This window comes from Arachis stenosperma, chromosome 7 (assembly GCF_014773155.1).
Source record: "Arachis stenosperma cultivar V10309 chromosome 7, arast.V10309.gnm1.PFL2, whole genome shotgun sequence".
NCBI lineage: Eukaryota > Viridiplantae > Streptophyta > Magnoliopsida > Fabales > Fabaceae > Arachis > Arachis stenosperma.
The window spans coordinates 45,693,830-45,700,438 of NC_080383.1; the positions used below are offsets into that span (position 1 = coordinate 45,693,830).

The 6,609-nt window shown below is 39.9% G+C and overlaps 1 non-coding gene across 1 annotated transcript; it reads left to right on the plus strand.

The window, feature by feature from the left end:
• Positions 1–1,762: 1,762 nt before the first annotated feature.
• Positions 1,763–1,870, plus strand: LOC130943235 (small nucleolar RNA R71). The gene has a single exon (XR_009071762.1). It is a non-coding gene; the product is annotated as a small nucleolar RNA R71 (small nucleolar RNA).
• The last annotated feature ends 4,739 nt before the right edge of the window (positions 1,871–6,609 follow it).

Here is a 6,609-nt window from a genome sequence, read left to right on the forward strand (position 1 = left end):
ATATATAATCATTGGGTTGCCTCCCAACAAGCGCTTCTTTAATGTCAGTAGCTTGACAGAGGGCTCTCATGGAGCCTCACAGATACTCAGAGCAATGTTGGAACCTCCCAACACCAAACTTAGAGTTTGAATGTGGGGGTTCAACACCAAACTTAGAGTTTGGTTGTGGCCTCCCAACACCAAACTTAGAGTTTGACTGTGGGGGCTCTGTTTGACTCTGATTTGAGAGAAGCTCTTCATGCTTCCTCTCCATGGTGACAGAGGGATATCCTTGAGCCTTAAACACATAGGATTCATCATTCACTTGAATGATTAGTTCACCTCCATCAACATCAATCACAGCCTTTGCTGTGGCTAGGAAGGGTCTGCCAAGGATGATAGATTCATCCATGCACTTCCCAGTCTCTAGGACTATGAAATCAGTAGGGATGTAGTGGTCTTCAATCTTCACCAAAACATCCTCTACAAGTCCATGAGCTTGTTTTCTTGAGTTGTCTGCCATCTTTAGTGAGATTCTTGCAGCTTTTACCTCAAAGATCCCTAGCTTCTCCATTACAGAGAGAGGCATGAGGTTTACACTTGACCCTAAGTCACACAGAGCCTTCTTGAAGGTCATGGTGCCTATGGTGCAAGGTATTGAAAACTTCCCAGGATCTTGTCTCTTTTGAGGTAATTTCTGCCTAGACAAATCATCCAGTTCTTTGGTGAACAAAGGAGGTTCATCCTCCCAAGTCTCATTTCCAAATAACTTGTCATTTAGCTTCATGATTGCTCCAAGATATTTAGCAACTTGCTCTTCAGTGACATACTCATCCTCTTCAGAGGAAGAATACTCATCAGAGCTCATGAAAGGCAGAAGTAAGTCCAATGGAATCTCTATGGTCTCATTTTGAGCCTTAGATTCCCATGGTTCCTCATTAGGGAACCCATTGGAGGTCAGTGCACGCCCATTGAGGTCTTCCTCAGTGGCGTTCACTTCCTCTCTTCCTTCTCTAGATTCGGCCATGGTTATGGCTTTGCACTCTCCTTTTGGATTTTCTTCTGTATTGCTTGGAAGAGTACTTGGAGGGAGTTCAGTAATTTTCTTGCTCAGCTGTCCCACTTGTGCCTCCAAATTCCTAATGGAGGACCTTGTTTCAGTCATGAAACTTTGAGTGGTTTTGATTAGATCAGAGACCATGGTTGCTAAGTCAGAGGTGTTCTGCTTAGAATTCTCTGTCTGTTGCTGAGAAGATGATGGAAAAGGCTTGCCATTGCTAAACCTGTTTCTTCCACCATTATTGTTGAAACCTTGTTGAGGTCTCTCTTGATTCTTCCATGAGAAATTTGGGTGATTTCTCCATGAAGAATTATAGGTATTTCCATAGGGTTCTCCTAGGTAATTCACCTCTTCCATTGAAGGGTTCTCAGGATCATAAGCTTCTTCTTCAGATGAAGCATCCTTAGTACTGCTTGGTGCATTTTGCATTCCAGACAGACTTTGAGAAATCAAATTGACTTGTTGAGTCAATATCTTGTTCTGAGCCAATATGGCATTCAGAGCATCAATCTCAAGAACTCCTTTCTTCAGACTTGTCCCATTGTTCACAGGATTCCTTTCAGAAGTGTACATGAATTGGTTATTTGCAACCATTTCAATGAGCTCTTGAGCCTCTGTAGGCGTCTTCCTCAGATGAAGAGATCCTCCAGCAGAGCTATCCAAAGACATCTTGGATAGTTCAGAGAGACCATCATAGAAAATACCTATGATGCTCCATTCAGAAAGCATGTCTGAGGGACACTTTCTGATTAATTGTTTGTATCTTTCCCAAGCTTCATAGAGGGATTCACCATCCTTCTGTCTGAAGGTTTGGACTTCCACTCTAAGCTTACTCAATTTTTGAGGTGGAAAGAACTTTGCCAAGAAGGCATTGACTAGCTTTTCCCAAGAGTCCAGGCTTTCCTTAGGTTGAGAGTCCAACCATATTCTAGCTCTGTCTCTTACAGCAAAAGGGAATAGCATCAGTCTGTAGACCTCAGGGTCAACCCCATTAGTCTTGACTGTGTCACAGATCTGCAAGAATTCAGCTAAGAACTGATGAGGATCTTGCAGTGGAAGTCCATGGAACTTGCAATTCTGTTGCATTAGAGAAACTAATTGAGGCTTAAGCTCAAAGTTGTTTGCTCCAATGGCAGGGATAGAGATGCTTCTCCCATAGAAGTCGGGAGTAGGTGCAGTAAAGTCACCCAGCACCTTCCTTGCATTGTTGGCATTGTTGTTGTTTTCGGCTGCCATAGGTTCTTCTTCCTTGAAGAATTCGGTCAGGTCCTCAACAGAGAGTTGTGCCTTAGCTTCTCTTAGCTTTCGCTTCAAGGTCCTTTCAGGTTCAGGGTCAGCTTCAACAAGAATGCCTTTGTCTTTGCTTCTGCTCATATGAAAGAGAAGAGAACAAGAAAATGTGGAATCCTCTATGTCACAGTATAGAGATTCCTTGAGGTGTCAGAGGAAAAGAAAAATAGAAGAAGGAGGTAGAAGAATTCGAACTTGATTAGATAGAGTTCGAATTGTGCATTAAGAAGGAGTGATACTCCATAAACCTACGACCAGTCAGTTAACAGCCGACCGCTCTACCACTGAGCTACTAAGGAACAACGGGATAGAAGGATGTGAGAAGAAGGGAAGTAATATTCGAAAATTAAGTAAAAAATTTTGAAAACATTTTTGAAAAACACTACTTGATTTTCGAAAATAAGAGTGGGAAAGAAATCAAATGATTTTTGAAAAAGATTTTGAAATTAGAAATTAAAAAGATTTGATTGAAAACTAATTTGAAAAAGATGTGGTTAAGAAGATATGATTGGTTTTAAAAAAATGTGATTGAGAAGATATGATTTGAAAAACATTTTAAAAAGATTTGATTTGAAAACAATTTTAAAAGATATGATTTAGAAATTAATGACTTGCCTAACAAGAAAAGATATGATTCAAACATTAAACCTTTCTCAACAGAAAAGGCAACATACTTGAAATGTTCAATCAAATCATTAATTGTTAGTAAGTATCTTTTAAAAAGGAAAGAAATTTATTTTGAAAACATTTGATTGAAAAAATATGATTTGAAAAAGATTTGATTTTGAAAAACTTTGAAAACTTTAAAAAAAATTGATTTTGAAAACAAAATCTTCCCCCTTGTGCCATCCTGGCGTTAAACGCCCAGAATGGTATCCATTCTGGCGTTTAACGCCCAAAATGCTACCTTTTTGGGCGTTAAACGCCCAACCAGGTACCCTGGCTGGCGTTTAAACGCCAGTCTGTCCTTCTTCACTGGGCGTTTTGAACGCCCAGCTTTTCTGTGTAATTCCTCTGCTGCATGTTCTGAATCTTCAGTCCCCTGTACTATTGACTTGAAAATAGAACCAAGATCAAATAAACAAGGCATGCAAGACACCAAACTTAAGATTAGACACTAGACTCAAACAAGAAATAAAAAAATATTTTTGGTTTTTATGATTTTTAAAAATTTTTTTGTGCTTTTTTCGAAAATTATATGGAAATAGAAAATAAAGGTTTCAGAATTCTCAATTTGAGTTTCCAGGAATCATTGCAATGCTAGTCTAAGACTCCGGTCCAGGAATTAGACATGGCTTCACAGCCAGCCAAGATTTCAAAGAAAGCTTCGGTCCAAAACACTAGATATGGCCAATGGCCAGCCAAGCCTTAGCAGATCATTGCTCCAATAGCAAGATTGATAGAGATCAACAAGCTATTGTGATGATCAGTTGAAACCTCGGTCCAATAAGATTAGACATGGCTTCACAACCAGCCAGATTTCAACAGATCACCATGAAACACTAGAATTCATTCTTAAGAACTCTGAAGAAAAATACCTAATCTAAGCAACAAGATGAACCGTCAGTTGTCCATACACAAACAATCCCCGGCAACGGCGCCAAAAACTTGGTGCACGAAATTGTGATCAATACTTTTCACAGCTCAAATAATCCCTAGTAATGGCTCCAAAGACTTGGTGCTCAATACCATGGCATAAACACAACTTCGCACAACTAACCAGCAAGTGCACTGGGTCGTCCAAGTAATAAACCTTACGTGAGTAAGGGTCGATCCCACGGAGATTGTTGGTATGAAGCAAGCTATGGTCACCTTGTAAATCTCAGTCAGGCAGACTCAAATTGGTATAGTGATGAACGAATAAAGCATAAAGATAAAGATAGAGATACTTATGTATATCATTGGTGAGAGCTTCAGATAAGCGTATGAAGATGCCTTCCCTTCCGTCTCTCTGCTTTCCTACAGTCTTCATCCAATCCTTCTTACTCCTTTCCATGGCAAGCTCATGTAGGGTTTCACCGTTGTCAGTGGCTACCTCCCATCCTCTCAGTGAAAACGTCGCCTATGCTCTGTCACAGCATGGGTAATCAGCTGTCGGTTCTCGGTCAGGCCGGAATAAAATCCATCGATTCTTTTGCGTCTGTCACTAACGCCCCGCCTGCTAGGAGTTTGAAGCACGTCACAGTCATTCAATCATTGAATCCTACTCAGAATACCACAGACAAGGTTAGACCTTCCGGATTCTCTTGAATGCTGCCATCAGTTCTCGCCTATACCACGAAGACTCTGATCTCACGGAATGGCTGGCTCGTTTGTCAGGCGAGCACTCGGTTGTCAGGCGATCAACCATGCATCGTGTATCAGGAATCCAAGAGATATTCACTAAGCCTCGTATGCTTGTAGAACAAGAGTGGTTGTCAGTCACTTTGTTCATAAGTGAGAATGATGATGAGTGTCACGGATCATCACATTCATCAAGTTGAAGAACAGGTGATATCTTGGAACAAGAACAAGCGGAATTGAATAGAAGAACAATAGTAATTGCATTAATACTCGAGGTACAGCAGAGCTCCACACCTTAATCTATGGTGTGTAGAAACTCCACCGTTGAAAATACATAAGAACAAGGTCTAGGCATGGCCGAATGGCCAGCCTACCAAAGAGGGTTCAATCATAAAAACATGATCAAAAGCTCTCTAATACAATAGTAAAAGGTCCTATATATAGAAAACTAGTAGCCTAAGGTGTACATAGATGAGTAAATGACATAAAAATCCACTTCCGGGCCCACTTGGTGTGTGCTTGGGCTGAGCAAATGAAGCATTTTCGTGTAGAGACTCCTCTTGGAGTTAAACGCCAGCTTTTATGCCAGTTTGGGCGTTTAACTCCCAATTAGGTGCCAGTTCCGGCGTTTAACGCTGGAATTTCTGTAGGTGACTTTGAACGCCAGTTTGGGCCATCAAATCTTGGGCAAAGTATGGACTATCATATATTGCTGGAAAGCCCAGGATGTCTACTTTTCAACGCCGTTGAGAGCGCGCCAATTGGGCTTCTGTAGCTCCAGAAAATCCACTTTGAATGCAGGGAGGTCAGAATCCAACAGCATCTGCAGTCCTTTTGAGTCTCTGGATCAGATTTTTGCTCAGATCCCTCAATTTCAGCCAGAAAATACCTGAAATCACAGAAAAATACACAAACTCATAGTAAAGTCCAGAAAAGTGAATTTTAACTAAAAACTAATAAAAATATAATAAAAACTAAATAAAAGATACTAAAAACATACTAAAAACAATGCCAAAAAGCATCAAATTATCCGCTCATCAGCAGCCTCCTGGAAGCAATTGATCTTGGGCTGAAAATTGGATTAAAAATCCAATTTAATTCATTTCTTCACCAACTCAAAAGCCCATCCAAATCCCAAGATCCAAGAATAGAAAGTGTATAAATAGGAGCTAGTTTGATGTGAAAAAAGAAGAAAAACTTTTACTTGACTTTGGAATTGGGCACTTTCTTTGGAGCTTTGAATTTTGCAACTTTTCTTTGAGAGACTTGACCGAGATTTCAGAGAATTAGGGAGGGGAATTGATCTCTCATCTTCCTCGTTCTTGCTCGAGCAATTCTGCTTTTCTTGTTTGAGTCTTGGGTGTTAAGAATTGAGGAAATTCTGTCTCAATCTCCACTCAAGAGCTCTTTAATTTCTCTTCTGCATAATTGAATTCATTTACATTTCCTTTACTGCTTCTTCTTCAATTTCTTGTCAATTGCTTTGAGAACTTGGATCTGGGAAGGCAATTGAGATCTAGGCTTTGCTACCTAGTCTCTGGAGTCCTGAGATCCCAATTTCCTTTTGGTTCTTCTGTGAACCTTTGCTGCACTTAATTTCCTTACTGTTTGAGTTCTAATTGCTTCTAATTCAATTTCTGCTCTATTAATTGTTGCAATTCAATTTCTCTTTGCTTAGATTCTGAAATCCCAGTCCTCAAATCCCTTTTACATTCAAGCAATTTATATTCCTTGCACTTTAAGTTACTTCAATTTACATTTCTTGCACTTTAAGTTTCAGTCATTTACTTTCTTGTTCTTTAAGATTCAGCAAGTTTACTTTCCTGCTCTTTAATTTACTGAAATTCTCCCCTCTCCCTTTACATTCCAAGCAATCTAGCTTCTGTTAAATACAAACCACTCAACCAAAACTTAATTCGCTTGACTAAATCAACCACTAAACTAAAATTGCTCAATCCTTCAATCCCTGTGGGATCGACCTCACTCATGTGAGTTAT